This window comes from Amia ocellicauda, chromosome 8 (genome assembly GCF_036373705.1).
Source record: "Amia ocellicauda isolate fAmiCal2 chromosome 8, fAmiCal2.hap1, whole genome shotgun sequence".
Taxonomy (NCBI): Eukaryota; Metazoa; Chordata; class Actinopteri; order Amiiformes; family Amiidae; genus Amia; species Amia ocellicauda.
In genome coordinates, this window is record NC_089857.1 from 8,506,225 (window position 1) to 8,524,283 (window position 18,059).

An 18,059-nucleotide genomic window follows, 5' to 3' on the forward strand; every position below is an offset into this window, starting at 1 on the left:
GTATCCAAAGTTAAAACTCGTGATTTGTCGCCCTCTGGTGTGTAAAAGATGCAAAAGCTTACAGCACCTGGTATTCCCAGGCGGTCTCCCATGCAAGTACTGACCAGGCCCGAGCCTGCTTAGCTTCCGAGATCGGACGAGATCGGGCGTATTCAGGCTAGTATGGCCGTAAGCCAGGAATGCTGTCCCTGACGCTCTACTTAAAGGGAAGGCAATATCCGTTTCTGCCGTTCATACTTACAGTTGAACTGTCTCTCTACTCTAAAGCCCGGGACACACCAGCGCGCCGCAGACAGTCCCTGCTAAGACGCCACGTTGTGGCAACATTGTGGCAACGTTGTGCGTTAGCTGGGGTGCCACACCAGACCGGAACTATATTTTACAAAACGAACACATTGTCTTGATAATACAGCTGTAATTGAGTGCCTGACATGCCAGTCAAGCGCAATCTTGAGAAGGTGTGCATTTCAGTAAGGATTTCAATTGACATGCAGTATGAAACTGAAAGGAGGTTGCATCACTATGATGCATAACATTGCATGTATTGTATTTTCAAGTGTGTGCATTCATCCTGTTGTCATTTTGTTTTGAAAGCAGAAGAATCATTCAACAGGTTGCTGAGACAAATGTAAACCAGTAAAACATATGAAGAGAAACAAACCTTGAATATAAGTTCAGTTGTTTAAACATTTGACAAACTATGGTGAGGGGGTAAGAAAACACACAAATCCAGCAGCTCCTGTATTTCAATACACCAGAACCCAATATTATTGGCGAGTCGGGTAGTCCATCATCACAGTTCGAGGGCAGGCATCTTTTCAGTAATTTCATCCCGTTGCATTCACATCCGTGCCTTGAATGAGATTGAATGTGATCTTTGCTCTCAAGTATGTTCCCAAGTTTTACACTTTCGTGCTTTGCATGAATGGGAATGGAACCGTGTGTGTTGAATGAGGCTCCTTGTGAGCACTGATCTTTGTCCGGTGGAGTTCCTTTTTGTGTTGCTGTAATTGTGTCATTTCTCGATGAGAAAGATTAGGCAACATTTAGTCACTTCTAGCCATGATGCTCAATTTATTTACGAATGTACCCTAGTTACTAGGGACCGTTTACGTTGGAGAACAAGATCTATTGTATGCCTGTGTATTTGGGGAAGTCAAATCTGAAATAATGATGAAATTGCGTGTATCCAAAGTTAAAACTCGTGATTTGTCGCGCTCTGGTGTGTAAAAGATGCAAAAGCTTACAGCACCTGGTATTCCCAGGCGGTCTCCCATCCAAGTACTGACCAGGCCCGAGCCTGCTTAGCTTCCGAGATCGGACGAGATCGGGCGTATTCAGGCTAGTATGGCCGTGAGCCAGGGAGCCTGTCCCTGACGCTCTATTTAAAGGGATGGCAATATCCGTTTCTGCCGTTCATACTTGCAGTTGAACTGTCTCTCTACTCTAAAGCCCGGGACACACCAGCGCGCCGCAGACAGTCCCTGCTAATATGCCACGTTGTGGCAACGTTGTGCGTTAGCTGGGGTGCCACACCAGACCGGAACTATATTTTACAAAACGAACACATTTGTCTTGATAAAACAGCTGTAATTGAGTGCCTGACACGCCAGTCAAGCGCAATCTTGAGAAGGTGTGCATTTCAGTAAGGATTTCAATTGACGTGCAGTATGAAACTGAAAGGAGGTTGCATCACTATGATGCATAACATTGCATGTATTGTATTTTCAAGTGTGTGCATTCATCCTGTTGTCATTTTGTTTTGAAAGTAGAAGAATCATTTTTGCTGAGGTTGCTGAGACAAATGTAAACCAGTAAAACATATGAAGAGAAACAAACCTTGAATATAAGTTCAGTTGTTTAAACATTTGACAAACTATGGTGAGGGGGTAAGAAAACACACAAATCCAGCAGCTCCTGTATTTCAATACACCAGAACCCAATATTATTGGCGAGTCGGGTAGTCCATCATCACAGTTCGAGGGCAGGCATCATTTCAGTAATTTCATCCCGTTGCATTCACATCCGTGCCTTGAATGAGATTGAATGTGATCTTTGCTCTCAAGTATGTTCCCAAGTTTTACACTTTCGTGCTTTGCATGAATGGGAATGGAACCGTGTGTGTTGAATGAGGCTCCTTGTGAGCACTGAACTTTGTCCGGTGGAGTTCCTTTTTGTGTTGCTGTAATTGTGTCATTTCTCGATGAGAAAGATTAGGCAACATTTAGTCACTTCTAGCCATGATGCTCAATTTATTTATGAATGTACCCTAGTTACTAGGGACCGTTTACGTTGGAGAACAAGATCTATTGTATGCCTGTGTATTTGGGGAAGTCAAATCTGAAATAATGATGAAATTGCGTGTATCCAAAGTTAAAACTCGTGATTTGTCGCCCTCTGGTGTGTAAAAGATGCAAAAGCTTACAGCACCTGGTATTCCCAGGCGGTCTCCCATCCAAGTACTGACCAGGCCCGAGCCTGCTTAGCTTCCGAGATCGGACGAGATCGGGCGTATTCAGGCTAGTATGGCCGTAAGCCAGGGAGGCTGTCCCTGACGCTCTACTTAAAGGGAAGGCAATATCCGTTTCTGCCGTTCATACTTACAGTTGAACTGTCTCTCTACTCTAAAGCCCGGGACACACCAGCGCGCCGCAGACAGTCCCTGCTAACACGCCACGTTGTGGCAACATTGTGGCAACGTTGTGCGTTAGCTGGGGTGCCACACCAGACCGGAACTATATATTACAAAACGAACACATTCTCTTGATAAAACAGCTGTAATTGAGTGCCTGACACGCCAGTCAAGCGCAATCTTGAGAAGGTGTGCATTTCAGTAAGGATTTCAATTGACATGCAGTATGAAACTGAAAGGAGGTTGCATCACTATGATGCATAACATTGCATGTATTGTATTTTCAAGTGTGTGCATTCATCCTGTTGTCATTTTGTTTTGAAAGCAGAAGAATCATTCAACAGATTGCTGAGACAAATGTAAACCAGTAAAACAAATGAAGAGAAATAAACCTTGAATATAAGTTCAGTTGTTTAAACATTTGACAAACTATGGTGAGGGGGTAAGAAAACACACAAATCCAGCAGCTCCTGTATTTCAATACACCAGAACCCAATATTATTGGCGAGTCGGGTAGTCCATCATCACAGTTCGAGGGCAGGCATCATTTCAGTAATTTCATCCCGTTGCATTCACATCCGTGCCTTGAATGAGATTGAATGTGATCGTTGCTCTCAAGTATGTTCCCAAGTTTTACACTTTCGTGCTTTGCATGAATGGGAATGGAACCGTGTGTGTTGAATGAGGCTCCTTGTGAGCACTGAACTCTGTCCGGTGGAGTTCCTTTTTGTGTTGCTGTAATTGTGTCATTTCTCGATGAGAAAGATTAGGCAACATTTAGTCACTTCTAGCCATGATGCTCAATTTATTTACGAATGTACCCTAGTTACTAGGGACCGTTTACGTTGGAGAACAAGATCTATTGTATGCCTGTGTATTTGGGGAAGTCAAATCTGAAATAATGATGAAATTGCGTGTATCCAAAGTTAAAACTCGTGATTTGTCGCCCTCTGGTGTGTAAAAGATGCAAAAGCTTACAGCACCTGGTTTTCCCAGGTGGTCTCCCATCCAAGTACTGACCAGGCCCGAGCCTGCTTAGCTTCCGAGATCGGACGAGATCAGGCGTATTCAGGCTAGTATGGCCGTAAGCCAGGGAGGCTGTCCCTGACGCTCTACTTAAAGGGAAGGCAATATCCGTTTCTGCCGCTCATACTTGCAGTTGAACTGTCTCTCTACTCTAAAGTCCGGGACACACCAGCGCGCCGCAGACAGTCCCTGCTAACACGAAACGTTGTGGCAACGTTGTGCGTTAGCTGGGGTGCCACACCAGACCGGAACTATATATTACAAAACGAACACATTGTCTTGATAAAACAGCTGTAATTGAGTGCCTGACACGCCAGTCAAGCGCAATCTTGAGAAGGTGTGCATTTCAGTAAGGATTTCAATTGACATGCAGTATGAAACTGAAAGGAGGTTGCATCACTATGATGCATAACATTGCATGTATTGTATTTTCAAGTGTGTGCATTCATCCTGTTGTCATTTTGTTTTGAAAGCAGAAGAATCATTCAACAGGTTGCTGAGACAAATGTAAACCAGTAAAACATATGAAGAGAAACAAACCTTGAATATAAGTTCAGTTGTTTAAACATTTGACAAACTATGGTGAGGGGGTAAGAAAACACACAAATCCAGCAGCTCCTGTATTTCAATACACCAGAACCCAATATTATTGGCGAGTCGGGTAGTCCATCATCACAGTTCGAGGGCAGGCATCATTTCAGTAATTTCATCCCGTTGCATTCACATCCGTGCCTTGAGTGAGATTGAATGTGATCTTTGCTCTCAAGTATGTTCCCAAGTTTTACACTTTCGTGCTTTGCATGAATGGGAATGGAACCGTGTGTGTTGAATGAGGCTCCTTGTGAGCACTGAACTTTGTCCGGTGGAGTTCCTTTTTGTGTTGCTGTAATTGTGTAATTTCTCGATGAGAAAGATTAGGCAACATTTAGTCACTTCTAGCCATGATGCTCAATTTATTTACGAATGTACCCTAGTTACTAGGGACCGTTTACGTTGGAGAACAAGATCTATTGTATGCCTGTGTATTTGGGGAAGTCAAATCTGAAATAATGATGAAATTGCGAGTATCCAAAGTTAAAACTCGTGATTTGTCGCCCTCTGGTGTGTAAAAGATGCAAAAGCTTACAGCACCTGGTATTCCCAGGCGGTCTCCCATCCAAGTACTGACCAGGCCCGAGCCTGCTTAGCTTCCGAGATCGGACGAGATCGGGCGTATTCAGGCTAGTATGGCCGTAAGCCAGGGAGGCTGTCCCTGACGCTCTACTTAAAGGGAAGGCAATATCCGTTTCTGCCGCTCATACTTGCAGTTGAACTGTCTCTCTACTCTAAAGTCCGGGACACACCAGCGCGCCGCAGACAGTCCCTGCTAACACGAAACGTTGTGGCAACGTTGTGCGTTAGCTGGGGTGCCACACCAGACCGGAACTATATATTACAAAACGAACACATTGTCTTGATAAAACAGCTGTAATTGAGTGCCTGACACGCCAGTCAAGCGCAATCTTGAGAAGGTGTGCATTTCAGTAAGGATTTCAATTGACATGCAGTATGAAACTGAAAGGAGGTTGCATCACTATGATGCATAACATTGCATGTATTGTATTTTCAAGTGTGTGCATTCATCCTGTTGTCATTTTGTTTTGAAAGTAGAAGAATCATTTTTGCTGAGGTTGCTGAGACAAATGTAAACCAGTAAAACATATGAAGAGAAATAAACCTTGAATATAAGTTCAGTTGTTTAAACATTTGACAAACTATGGTGAGGGGGTAAGAAAACACACAAATCCAGCAGCTCCTGTATTTCAATACACCAGAACCCAATATTATTGGCGAGTCGGGTAGTCCATCATCACAGTTCGAGGGCAGGCATCATTTCAGTAATTTCATCCCGTTGCATTCACATCCGTGCCTTGAATGAGATTGAATGTGATCTTTGCTCTCAAGTATGTTCCCAAGTTTTACACTTTCGTGCTTTGCATGAATGGGAATGGAACCGTGTGTGTTGAATGAGGCTCCTTGTGAGCACTGAACTCTGTCCGGTGGAGTTCCTTTTTGTGTTGCTGTAATTGTGTCATTTCTCGATGAGAAAGATTAGGCAACATTTAGTCACTTCTAGCCATGATGCTCAATTTATTTACGAATGTACCCTAGTTACTAGGGACCGTTTACGTTGGAGAACAAGATCTATTGTATGCCTGTGTATTTGGGGAAGTCAAATCTGAAATAATGATGAAATTGCGTGTATCCAAAGTTAAAACTCGTGATTTGTCGCCCTCTGGTGTGTAAAAGATGCAAAAGCTTACAGCACCTGGTTTTCCCAGGTGGTCTCCCATCCAAGTACTGACCAGGCCCGAGCCTGCTTAGCTTCCGAGATCGGACGAGATCAGGCGTATTCAGGCTAGTATGGCCGTAAGCCAGGGAGGCTGTCCCTGACGCTCTACTTAAAGGGAAGGCAATATCCGTTTCTGCCGCTCATACTTGCAGTTGAACTGTCTCTCTACTCTAAAGTCCGGGACACACCAGCGCGCCGCAGACAGTCCCTGCTAACACGAAACGTTGTGGCAACGTTGTGCGTTAGCTGGGGTGCCACACCAGACCGGAACTATATATTACAAAACGAACACATTGTCTTGATAAAACAGCTGTAATTGAGTGCCTGACACGCCAGTCAAGCGCAATCTTGAGAAGGTGTGCATTTCAGTAAGGATTTCAATTGACATGCAGTATGAAACTGAAAGGAGGTTGCATCACTATGATGCATAACATTGCATGTATTGTATTTTCAAGTGTGTGCATTCATCCTGTTGTCATTTTGTTTTGAAAGCAGAAGAATCATTCAACAGGTTGCTGAGACAAATGTAAACCAGTAAAACATATGAAGAGAAACAAACCTTGAATATAAGTTCAGTTGTTTAAACATTTGACAAACTATGGTGAGGGGGTAAGAAAACACACAAATCCAGCAGCTCCTGTATTTCAATACACCAGAACCCAATATTATTGGCGAGTCGGGTAGTCCATCATCACAGTTCGAGGGCAGGCATCATTTCAGTAATTTCATCCCGTTGCATTCACATCCGTGCCTTGAGTGAGATTGAATGTGATCTTTGCTCTCAAGTATGTTCCCAAGTTTTACACTTTCGTGCTTTGCATGAATGGGAATGGAACCGTGTGTGTTGAATGAGGCTCCTTGTGAGCACTGAACTTTGTCCGGTGGAGTTCCTTTTTGTGTTGCTGTAATTGTGTAATTTCTCGATGAGAAAGATTAGGCAACATTTAGTCACTTCTAGCCATGATGCTCAATTTATTTACGAATGTACCCTAGTTACTAGGGACCGTTTACGTTGGAGAACAAGATCTATTGTATGCCTGTGTATTTGGGGAAGTCAAATCTGAAATAATGATGAAATTGCGAGTATCCAAAGTTAAAACTCGTGATTTGTCGCCCTCTGGTGTGTAAAAGATGCAAAAGCTTACAGCACCTGGTATTCCCAGGCGGTCTCCCATCCAAGTACTGACCAGGCCCGAGCCTGCTTAGCTTCCGAGATCGGACGAGATCGGGCGTATTCAGGCTAGTATGGCCGTAAGCCAGGGAGGCTGTCCCTGACGCTCTACTTAAAGGGAAGGCAATATCCGTTTCTGCCGCTCATACTTGCAGTTGAACTGTCTCTCTACTCTAAAGTCCGGGACACACCAGCGCGCCGCAGACAGTCCCTGCTAACACGAAACGTTGTGGCAACGTTGTGCGTTAGCTGGGGTGCCACACCAGACCGGAACTATATATTACAAAACGAACACATTGTCTTGATAAAACAGCTGTAATTGAGTGCCTGACACGCCAGTCAAGCGCAATCTTGAGAAGGTGTGCATTTCAGTAAGGATTTCAATTGACATGCAGTATGAAACTGAAAGGAGGTTGCATCACTATGATGCATAACATTGCATGTATTGTATTTTCAAGTGTGTGCATTCATCCTGTTGTCATTTTGTTTTGAAAGTAGAAGAATCATTTTTGCTGAGGTTGCTGAGACAAATGTAAACCAGTAAAACATATGAAGAGAAACAAACCTTGAATATAAGTTCAGTTGTTTAAACATTTGACAAACTATGGTGAGGGGGTAAGAAAACACACAAATCCAGCAGCTCCTGTATTTCAATACACCAGAACCCAATATTATTGGCGAGTCGGGTAGTCCATCATCACAGTACGAGGGCAGGCATCATTTCAGTAATTTCATCCCGTTGCATTCACATCCGTGCCTTGAATGAGATTGAATGTGATCTTTGCTCTCAAGTATGTTCCCAAGTTTTACACTTTCGTGCTTTGCATGAATGGGAATGGAACCGTGTGTGTTGAATGAGGCTCCTTGTGAGCACTGAACTTTGTCCGGTGGAGTTCCTTTTTGTGTTGCTGTAATTGTGTCATTTCTCGATGAGAAAGATTAGGCAACATTTAGTCACTTCTAGCCATGATGCTCAATTTATTTATGAATGTACCCTAGTTACTAGGGACCGTTTACGTTGGAGAACAAGATCTATTGTATGCCTGTGTATTTGGGGAAGTCAAATCTGAAATAATGATGAAATTGCGTGTATCCAAAGTTAAAACTCGTGATTTGTCGCCCTCTGGTGTGTAAAAGATGCAAAAGGTTACAGCACCTGGTATTCCCAGGCGTTCTCCCATCCAAGTACTGACCAGGCCCGAGCCTGCTTAGCTTCCGAGATCGGACGAGATCGGGCGTATTCAGGCTAGTATGGCCGTAAGCCAGGGAGGCTGTCCCTGACGCTCTACTTAAAGGGAAGGCAATATCCGTTTCTGCCGTTCATACTTACAGTTGAACTGTCTCTCTACTCTAAAGCCCGGGACACACCAGCGCGCCGCAGACAGTCCCTGCTAACACGCCACGTTGTGGCAACATTGTGGCAACGTTGTGCGTTAGCTGGGGTGCCACACCAGACCGGAACTATATATTACAAAACGAACACATTCTCTTGATAAAACAGCTGTAATTGAGTGCCTGACACGCCAGTCAAGCGCAATCTTGAGAAGGTGTGCATTTCAGTAAGGATTTCAATTGACATGCAGTATGAAACTGAAAGGAGGTTGCATCACTATGATGCATAACATTGCATGTATTGTATTTTCAAGTGTGTGCATTCATCCTGTTGTCATTTTGTTTTGAAAGCAGAAGAATCATTCAACAGGTTGCTGAGACAAATGTAAACCAGTAAAACATATGAAGAGAAACAAACCTTGAATATAAGTTCAGTTGTTTAAACATTTGACAAACTATGGTGAGGGGGTAAGAAAACACACAAATCCAGCAGCTCCTGTATTTCAATACACCAGAATCCAATATTATTGGCGAGTCGGGTAGTCCATCATCACAGTTCGAGGGCAGGCATCATTTCAGTAATTTCATCCCGTTGCATTCACATCCGTGCCTTGAATGAGATTGAATGTGATCTTTGCTCTCAAGTATGTTCCCAAGTTTTACACTTTCGTGCTTTGCATGAATGGGAATGGAACCGTGTGTGTTGAATGAGGCTCCTTGTGAGCACTGAACTCTGTCCGGTGGAGTTCCTTTTTGTGTTGCTGTAATTGTGTCATTTCTCGATGAGAAAGATTAGGCAACATTTAGTCACTTCTAGCCATGATGCTCAATTTATTTACGAATGTACCCTAGTTACTAGGGACCGTTTACGTTGGAGAACAAGATCTATTGTATGCCTGTGTATTTGGGGAAGTCAAATCTGAAATAATGATGAAATTGCGTGTATCCAAAGTTAAAACTCGTGATTTGTCGCCCTCTGGTGTGTAAAAGATGCAAAAGCTTACAGCACCTGGTATTCCCAGGCGGTCTCCCATCCAAGTACTGACCAGGCCCGAGCCTGCTTAGCTTCCGAGATCGGACGAGATCGGGCGTATTCAGGCTAGTATGGCCGTAAGCCAGGGAGGCTGTCCCTGACGCTCTACTTAAAGGGAAGGCAATATCCGTTTCTGCCGCTCATACTTGCAGTTGAACTGTCTCTCTACTCTAAAGTCCGGGACACACCAGCGCGCCGCAGACAGTCCCTGCTAACACGAAACGTTGTGGCAACGTTGTGCGTTAGCTGGGGTGCCACACCAGACCGGAACTATATATTACAAAACGAACACATTGTCTTGATAAAACAGCTGTAATTGAGTGCCTGACACGCCAGTCAAGCGCAATCTTGAGAAGGTGTGCATTTCAGTAAGGATTTCAATTGACATGCAGTATGAAACTGAAAGGAGGTTGCATCACTATGATGCATAACATTGCATGTATTGTATTTTCAAGTGTGTGCATTCATCCTGTTGTCATTTTGTTTTGAAAGTAGAAGAATCATTTTTGCTGAGGTTGCTGAGACAAATGTAAACCAGTAAAACATATGAAGAGAAACAAACCTTGAATATAAGTTCAGTTGTTTAAACATTTGACAAACTATGGTGAGGGGGTAAGAAAACACACAAATCCAGCAGCTCCTGTATTTCAATACACCAGAACCCAATATTATTGGCGAGTCGGGTAGTCCATCATCACAGTTCGAGGGCAGGCATCATTTCAGTAATTTCATCCCGTTGCATTCACATCCGTGCCTTGAATGAGATTGAATGTGATCTTTGCTCTCAAGTATGTTCCCAAGTTTTACACTTTCGTGCTTTGCATGAATGGGAATGGAACCGTGTGTGTTGAATGAGGCTCCTTGTGAGCACTGAACTTTGTCCGGTGGAGTTCCTTTTTGTGTTGCTGTAATTGTGTCATTTCTCGATGAGAAAGATTAGGCAACATTTAGTCACTTCTAGCCATGATGCTCAATTTATTTATGAATGTACCCTAGTTACTAGGGACCGTTTACGTTGGAGAACAAGATCTATTGTATGCCTGTGTATTTGGGGAAGTCAAATCTGAAATAATGATGAAATTGCGTGTATCCAAAGTTAAAACTCGTGATTTGTCGCCCTCTGGTGTGTAAAAGATGCAAAAGCTTACAGCACCTGGTATTCCCAGGCGGTCTCCCATCCAAGTACTGACCAGGCCCGAGCCTGCTTAGCTTCCGAGATCGGACGAGATCGGGCGTATTCAGGCTAGTATGGCCGTAAGCCAGAAAGGCTGTCCCTGACGCTCTACTTAAAGGGAAGGCAATATCCGTTTCTGCCGTTCATACTTACAGTTGAACTGTCTCTCTACTCTAAAGCCCGGGACACAGCAGCGCGCCGCAGATAGTCCCTGCTAACACGCCACGTTGTGGCAACATTGTGGCAACGTTGTGCGTTAGCTGGGGTGCCACACCAGACCGGAACTATATATTACAAAACGAACACATTGTCTTGATAAAACAGCTGTAATTGAGTGCCTGACACGCCAGTCAAGCGCAATCTTGAGAAGGTGTGCATTTCAGTAAGGATTTCAATTGACATGCAGTATGAAACTGAAAGGAGGTTGCATCACTATGATGCATAACATTGCATGTATTGTATTTTCAAGTGTGTGCATTCATCCTGTTGTCATTTTGTTTTGAAAGCAGAAGAATCATTCAACAGGTTGCTGAGACAAATGTAAACCAGTAAAACATATGAAGAGAAACAAACCTTGAATATAAGTTCAGTTGTTTAAACATTTGACAAACTATGGTGAGGGGGTAAGAAAACACACAAATCCAGCAGCTCCTGTATTTCAATACACCAGAACCCAATATTATTGGCGAGTCGGGTAGTCCATCATCACAGTTCGAGGGCAGGCATCATTTCAGTAATTTCATCCCGTTGCATTCACATCCGTGCCTTGAATGAGATTGAATGTGATCTTTGCTCTCAAGTATGTTCCCAAGTTTTACACTTTCGTGCTTTGCATGAATGGGAATGGAACCGTGTGTGTTGAATGAGGCTCCTTGTGAGCACTGAACTTTGTCCGGTGGAGTTCCTTTTTGTGTTGCTGTAATTGTGTCATTTCTCGATGAGAAAGATTAGGCAACATTTAGTCACTTCTAGCCATGATGCTCAATTTATTTACGAATGTACACTAGTTACTAGGGACCGTTTACGTTGGAGAACAAGATCTATTGTATGCCTGTGTATTTGGGGAAGTCAAATCTGAAATAATGATGAAATTGCGTGTATCCAAAGTTAAAACTCGTGATTTGTCGCCCTCTGGTGTGTAAAAGATGCAAAAGCTTACAGCACCTGGTATTCCCAGGCGGTCTCCCATCCAAGTACTGACCAGGCCCGAGCCTGCTTAGCTTCCGAGATCGGATGAGATCGGGCGTATTCAGGCTAGTATGGCCGTAAGCCAGAGAGGCTGTCCCTGACGCTCTACTTAAAGGGAAGGCAATATCCGTTTCTGCCGCTCATACTTGCAATTGAACTGTCTCTCTACTCTAAAGTCCGGGACACACCAGCGCGCCGCAGACAGTCCCTGCTAACACGAAACGTTGTGGCAACGTTGTGCGTTAGCTGGGGTGCCACACCAGACCGGAACTATATATTACAAAACGAACACATTGTCTTGATAAAACAGCTGTAATTGAGTGCCTGACACGCCAGTCAAGCGCAATCTTGAGAAGGTGTGCATTTCAGTAAGGATTTCAATTGACATGCAGTATGAAACTGAAAGGAGGTTGCATCACTATGATGCATAACATTGCATGTATTGTATTTTCAAGTGTGTGCATTCATCCTGTTGTCATTTTGTTTTGAAAGCAGAAGAATCATTCAACAGGTTGCTGAGACAAATGTAAACCAGTAAAACATATGAAGAGAAACAAACCTTGAATATAAGTTCAGTTGTTTAAACATTTGACAAACTATGGTGAGGGGGTAAGAAAACACACAAATCCAGCAGCTCCTGTACTTCAATACACCAGAACCCAATATTATTGGCGAGTCGGGTAGTCCATCATCACAGTTCGAGGGCAGGCATAATTTCAGTAATTTCATCCCGTTGCATTCACATCCGTGCCTTGAATGAGATTGAATGTGATCTTTGCTCTCAAGTATGTTCCCAAGTTTTACACTTTCGTGCTTTGCATGAATGGGAATGGAACCGTGTGTGTTGAATGAAGCTCCTTGTGAGCACTGAACTTTGTCCGGTGGAGTTCCTTTTTGTGTTGCTGTAATTGTGTCATTTCTCGATGAGAAAGATTAGGCAACATTTAGTCACTTCTAGCCATGATGCTCAATTTATTTATGAATGTACCCTAGTTACTAGGGACCGTTTACGTTGGAGAACAAGATCTATTGTATGCCTGTGTATTTGGGGAAGTCAAATCTGAAATAATGATGAAATTGCGTGTATCCAAAGTTAAAACTCGTGATTTGTCGCCCTCTGGTGTGTAAAAGATGCAAAAGCTTACAGCACCTGGTATTCCCAGGCGGTCTCCCATCCAAGTACTGACCAGGCCCGAGCCTGCTTAGCTTCCGAGATCGGACGAGATCGGGCGTATTCAGGCTAGTATGGCCGTAAGCCAGAAAGGCTGTCCCTGACGCTCTACTTAAAGGGAAGGCAATATCCGTTTCTGCCGTTCATACTTACAGTTGAACTGTCTCTCTACTCTAAAGCCCGGGACACAGCAGCGCGCCGCAGATAGTCCCTGCTAACACGCCACGTTGTGGCAACATTGTGGCAACGTTGTGCGTTAGCTGGGGTGCCACACCAGACCGGAACTATATATTACAAAACGAACACATTGTCTTGATAAAACAGCTGTAATTGAGTGCCTGACACGCCAGTCAAGCGCAATCTTGAGAAGGTGTGCATTTCAGTAAGGATTTCAATTGACATGCAGTATGAAACTGAAAGGAGGTTGCATCACTATGATGCATAACATTGCATGTATTGTATTTTCAAGTGTGTGCATTCATCCTGTTGTCATTTTGTTTTGAAAGCAGAAGAATCATTCAACAGGTTGCTGAGACAAATGTAAACCAGTAAAACATATGAAGAGAAACAAACCTTGAATATAAGTTCAGTTGTTTAAACATTTGACAAACTATGGTGAGGGGGTAAGAAAACACACAAATCCAGCAGCTCCTGTATTTCAATACACCAGAACCCAATATTATTGGCGAGTCGGGTAGTCCATCATCACAGTTCGAGGGCAGGCATCATTTCAGTAATTTCATCCCGTTGCATTCACATCCGTGCCTTGAATGAGATTGAATGTGATCTTTGCTCTCAAGTATGTTCCCAAGTTTTACACTTTCGTGCTTTGCATGAATGGGAATGGAACCGTGTGTGTTGAATGAGGCTCCTTGTGAGCACTGAACTTTGTCCGGTGGAGTTCCTTTTTGTGTTGCTGTAATTGTGTCATTTCTCGATGAGAAAGATTAGGCAACATTTAGTCACTTCTAGCCATGATGCTCAATTTATTTACGAATGTACACTAGTTACTAGGGACCGTTTACGTTGGAGAACAAGATCTATTGTATGCCTGTGTATTTGGGGAAGTCAAATCTGAAATAATGATGAAATTGCGTGTATCCAAAGTTAAAACTCGTGATTTGTCGCCCTCTGGTGTGTAAAAGATGCAAAAGCTTACAGCACCTGGTATTCCCAGGCGGTCTCCCATCCAAGTACTGACCAGGCCCGAGCCTGCTTAGCTTCCGAGATCGGATGAGATCGGGCGTATTCAGGCTAGTATGGCCGTAAGCCAGAGAGGCTGTCCCTGACGCTCTACTTAAAGGGAAGGCAATATCCGTTTCTGCCGCTCATACTTGCAATTGAACTGTCTCTCTACTCTAAAGTCCGGGACACACCAGCGCGCCGCAGACAGTCCCTGCTAACACGAAACGTTGTGGCAACGTTGTGCGTTAGCTGGGGTGCCACACCAGACCGGAACTATATATTACAAAACGAACACATTGTCTTGATAAAACAGCTGTAATTGAGTGCCTGACACGCCAGTCAAGCGCAATCTTGAGAAGGTGTGCATTTCAGTAAGGATTTCAATTGACATGCAGTATGAAACTGAAAGGAGGTTGCATCACTATGATGCATAACATTGCATGTATTGTATTTTCAAGTGTGTGCATTCATCCTGTTGTCATTTTGTTTTGAAAGCAGAAGAATCATTCAACAGGTTGCTGAGACAAATGTAAACCAGTAAAACATATGAAGAGAAACAAACCTTGAATATAAGTTCAGTTGTTTAAACATTTGACAAACTATGGTGAGGGGGTAAGAAAACACACAAATCCAGCAGCTCCTGTACTTCAATACACCAGAACCCAATATTATTGGCGAGTCGGGTAGTCCATCATCACAGTTCGAGGGCAGGCATAATTTCAGTAATTTCATCCCGTTGCATTCACATCCGTGCCTTGAATGAGATTGAATGTGATCTTTGCTCTCAAGTATGTTCCCAAGTTTTACACTTTCGTGCTTTGCATGAATGGGAATGGAACCGTGTGTGTTGAATGAAGCTCCTTGTGAGCACTGAACTTTGTCCGGTGGAGTTCCTTTTTGTGTTGCTGTAATTGTGTCATTTCTCGATGAGAAAGATTAGGCAACATTTAGTCACTTCTAGCCATGATGCTCAATTTATTTACGAATGTACCCTAGTTACTAGGGACCGTTTACGTTGGAGAACAAGATCTATTGTATGCCTGTGTATTTGGGGAAGTCAAATCTGAAATAATGATGAAATTGCGTGTATCCAAAGTTAAAACTCGTGATTTGTCGCCCTCTGGTGTGTAAAAGATGCAAAAGCTTACAGCACCTAGTATTTCCAGGCGGTCTCCCATCCAAGTACTGACCAGGCCCAAGCCTGCTTAGCTTCCGAGATCGGACGAGATCGGGCGTATTCAGGCTAGTATGGCCGTAAGCCAGGGAGGCTGTCCCTGACGCTCTACTTAAAGGGAAGGCAATATCCGTTTCTGCCGTTCATACTTACAGTTGAACTGTCTCTCTACTCTAAAGCCCGGGACACACCAGCGCGCCGCAGACAGTCCCTGCTAACACGCCACGTTGTGGCAACATTGTGGCAACGTTGTGCGTTAGCTGGGGTGCCACACCAGACCGGAACTATATATTACAAAACGAACACATTGTCTTGATAAAACAGCTGTAATTGAGTGCCTGACACGCCAGTCAAGCGCAATCTTGAGAAGGTGTGCATTTCAGTAAGGATTTAAATTGACATGCAGTATGAAACTGAAAGGAGGTTGCATCACTATGATGCATAACATTGCATGTATTGTATTTTCAAGTGTGTGCATTCATCCTGTTGTCATTTTGTTTTGAAAGCAGAAGAATCATTCAACAGGTTGCTGAGACAAATGTAAACCAGTAAAACATATGAAGAGAAACAAACCTTGAATATAAGTTCAGTTGTTTAAACATTTGACAAACTATGGTGAGGGGGTAAGAAAACACACAAATCCAGCAGCTCCTGTATTTCAATACACCAGAACCCAATATTATTGGCGAGTCGGGTAGTCCATCATCACAGTTCGAGGGCAGGCATCATTTCAGTAATTTCATCTTGTTGCATTCACATCCGTGCCTTGAATGAGATTGAATGTGATCTTTGCTCTCAAGTATGTTCCCAAGTTTTACACTTTCGTGCTTTGCATGAATGGGAATGGAACCGTGTGTGTTGAATGAGGCTCCTTGTGAGCACTGAACTTTGTCCGGTGGAGTTCCTTTTTGTGTTGCTGTAATTCTGTCATTTCTCGATGAGAAAGATTAGGCAACATTTAGTCACTTCTAGCCATGATGCTCAATTTATTTATGAATGTACCCTAGTTACTAGGGACCGTTTACATTGGAGAACAAGATCTATTGTATGCCTGTGTATTTGGGGAAGTCAAATCTGAAATAATGATGAAATTGCGTGTATCCAAAGTTAAAACTCGTGATATGTCGCCCTCTGGTGTGTAAAAGATGCAAAAGCTTACAGCACCTGGTATTCCCAGGCGGTCTCCCATCCAAGTACTGACCAGGCCCGAGCCTGCTTAGCTTCCGAGATCGGACGAGATCGGGCGTATTCAGGCTAGTATGGCCGTAAGCTAGGAATGCTGTCCCTGACGCTCTACTTAAAGGGAAGGCAATATCCGTTTCTGCCGTTCATACTTACAGTTGAACTGTCTCTCTACTCTAAAGCCCGGGACACACCAGCGTGCCGCAGACAGTCCCTGCTAACACGCCACGTTGTGGCAACATTGTGGCAACGTTGTGCGTTAGCTGGGGTGCCACACCAGACCGGAACTATATATTACAAAACGAACACATTGTCTTGATAAAACAGCTGTAATTGAGTGCCTGACACGCCAGTCAAGCGCAATCTTGAGAAGGTGTGCATTTCAGTAAGGATTTCAATTGACATGCAGTATGAAACTGAAAGGAGGTTGCATCACTATGATGCATAACATTGCATGTATTGTTTTTACAAGTGTGTGCATTCATCCTGTTGTCATTTTGTTTTGAAAGCAGAAGAATCATTCAACAGGTTGCTGAGACAAATGTAAACCAGTAAAACATATGAAGAGAAACAAACCTTGAATATAAGTTCAGTTGTTTAAACATTTGACAAACTATGGTGAGGGGGTAAGAAAACACACAAATCCAGCAGCTCCTGTATTTCAATACACCAGAAGCCAATATTATTGGCGAGTCGGGTAGTCCATCATCACAGTTCGAGGGCAGGCATCATTTCAGTAATTTCATCCCGTTGCATTCACATCCGTGCCTTGAATGAGATTGAATGTGATCTTTGCTCTCAAGTATGTTCCCAAGTTTTACACTTTCGTGCTTTGCATGAATGGGAATGGAACCGTGTGTGTTGAATGAGGCTCCTTGTGAGCACTGAACTTTGTCCGGTGGAGTTCCTTTTTGTGTTGCTGTAATTGTGTCATTTCTCGATGAGAAAGATTAGGCAACATTTAGTCACTTCTAGCCATGATGCTCAATTTATTTACGAATGTACCCTAGTTACTAGGGACCGTTTACATTGGAGAACAAGATCTATTGTATGCCTGTGTATTTGGGGAAGTCAAATCTGAAATAATGATGAAATTGCGTGTATCCAAAGTTAAAACTCGTGATTTGTCGCCCTCTGGTGTGTAAAAGATGCAAAAGCTTACAGCACCTGGTATTCCCAGGCGGTCTCCCATCCAAGTACTGACCAGGCCCGAGCCTGCTTAGCTTCCGAGATCGGACGAGATCGGGCGTATTCAGGCTAGTATGGCCGTAAGCCAGGGAGGCTGTCCCTGACGCTCTACTTAAAGGGAAGGCAATATCCGTTTCTGCCGCTCATACTTGCAAATGAACTGTCTCTCTACTCTAAAGTCCGGGACACACCAGCGCGCCGCAGACAGTCCCTGCTAACACGAAACGTTGTGGCAACGTTGTGCGTTAGCTGGGGTGCCAAACCAGACCGG

General features: G+C 43.7%; 16 non-coding genes across 16 annotated transcripts; all 16 read right to left on the reverse strand.

Moving 5' to 3' along the window:
* Positions 1–55: 55 nt before the first annotated feature.
* On the reverse strand, positions 56–174 carry LOC136756278 (5S ribosomal RNA). The gene has a single exon (XR_010818373.1). It is a non-coding gene; the product is annotated as a 5S ribosomal RNA (ribosomal RNA).
* A 1,066-nt stretch (positions 175–1,240) lies between these two features.
* On the reverse strand, positions 1,241–1,359 carry LOC136756561 (5S ribosomal RNA). Its single transcript, XR_010818637.1, has one exon. It is a non-coding gene; the product is annotated as a 5S ribosomal RNA (ribosomal RNA).
* A 1,059-nt stretch (positions 1,360–2,418) lies between these two features.
* Positions 2,419–2,537, reverse strand: LOC136757923 (5S ribosomal RNA). Its single transcript, XR_010819735.1, has one exon. It is a non-coding gene; the product is annotated as a 5S ribosomal RNA (ribosomal RNA).
* A 1,066-nt stretch (positions 2,538–3,603) lies between these two features.
* LOC136756247 (5S ribosomal RNA) lies at positions 3,604–3,722 on the reverse strand. The gene has a single exon (XR_010818344.1). It is a non-coding gene; the product is annotated as a 5S ribosomal RNA (ribosomal RNA).
* A 1,055-nt stretch (positions 3,723–4,777) lies between these two features.
* LOC136757924 (5S ribosomal RNA) lies at positions 4,778–4,896 on the reverse strand. The gene has a single exon (XR_010819736.1). It is a non-coding gene; the product is annotated as a 5S ribosomal RNA (ribosomal RNA).
* Positions 4,897–5,954: 1,058 nt separating this feature from the next.
* LOC136756248 (5S ribosomal RNA) lies at positions 5,955–6,073 on the reverse strand. The gene has a single exon (XR_010818345.1). It is a non-coding gene; the product is annotated as a 5S ribosomal RNA (ribosomal RNA).
* Positions 6,074–7,128: 1,055 nt separating this feature from the next.
* LOC136757925 (5S ribosomal RNA) lies at positions 7,129–7,247 on the reverse strand. Its single transcript, XR_010819737.1, has one exon. It is a non-coding gene; the product is annotated as a 5S ribosomal RNA (ribosomal RNA).
* A 1,058-nt stretch (positions 7,248–8,305) lies between these two features.
* LOC136757366 (5S ribosomal RNA) lies at positions 8,306–8,424 on the reverse strand. Its single transcript, XR_010819395.1, has one exon. It is a non-coding gene; the product is annotated as a 5S ribosomal RNA (ribosomal RNA).
* A 1,066-nt stretch (positions 8,425–9,490) lies between these two features.
* On the reverse strand, positions 9,491–9,609 carry LOC136757927 (5S ribosomal RNA). Its single transcript, XR_010819739.1, has one exon. It is a non-coding gene; the product is annotated as a 5S ribosomal RNA (ribosomal RNA).
* Positions 9,610–10,667: 1,058 nt separating this feature from the next.
* Positions 10,668–10,786, reverse strand: LOC136757928 (5S ribosomal RNA). Its single transcript, XR_010819740.1, has one exon. It is a non-coding gene; the product is annotated as a 5S ribosomal RNA (ribosomal RNA).
* A 1,066-nt stretch (positions 10,787–11,852) lies between these two features.
* LOC136757997 (5S ribosomal RNA) lies at positions 11,853–11,971 on the reverse strand. The gene has a single exon (XR_010819805.1). It is a non-coding gene; the product is annotated as a 5S ribosomal RNA (ribosomal RNA).
* A 1,055-nt stretch (positions 11,972–13,026) lies between these two features.
* Positions 13,027–13,145, reverse strand: LOC136757929 (5S ribosomal RNA). The gene has a single exon (XR_010819741.1). It is a non-coding gene; the product is annotated as a 5S ribosomal RNA (ribosomal RNA).
* Positions 13,146–14,211: 1,066 nt separating this feature from the next.
* Positions 14,212–14,330, reverse strand: LOC136758008 (5S ribosomal RNA). Its single transcript, XR_010819816.1, has one exon. It is a non-coding gene; the product is annotated as a 5S ribosomal RNA (ribosomal RNA).
* A 1,055-nt stretch (positions 14,331–15,385) lies between these two features.
* On the reverse strand, positions 15,386–15,504 carry LOC136756976 (5S ribosomal RNA). The gene has a single exon (XR_010819025.1). It is a non-coding gene; the product is annotated as a 5S ribosomal RNA (ribosomal RNA).
* A 1,066-nt stretch (positions 15,505–16,570) lies between these two features.
* LOC136757930 (5S ribosomal RNA) lies at positions 16,571–16,689 on the reverse strand. Its single transcript, XR_010819742.1, has one exon. It is a non-coding gene; the product is annotated as a 5S ribosomal RNA (ribosomal RNA).
* A 1,066-nt stretch (positions 16,690–17,755) lies between these two features.
* On the reverse strand, positions 17,756–17,874 carry LOC136757931 (5S ribosomal RNA). The gene has a single exon (XR_010819743.1). It is a non-coding gene; the product is annotated as a 5S ribosomal RNA (ribosomal RNA).
* Positions 17,875–18,059: the final 185 nt, after the last annotated feature.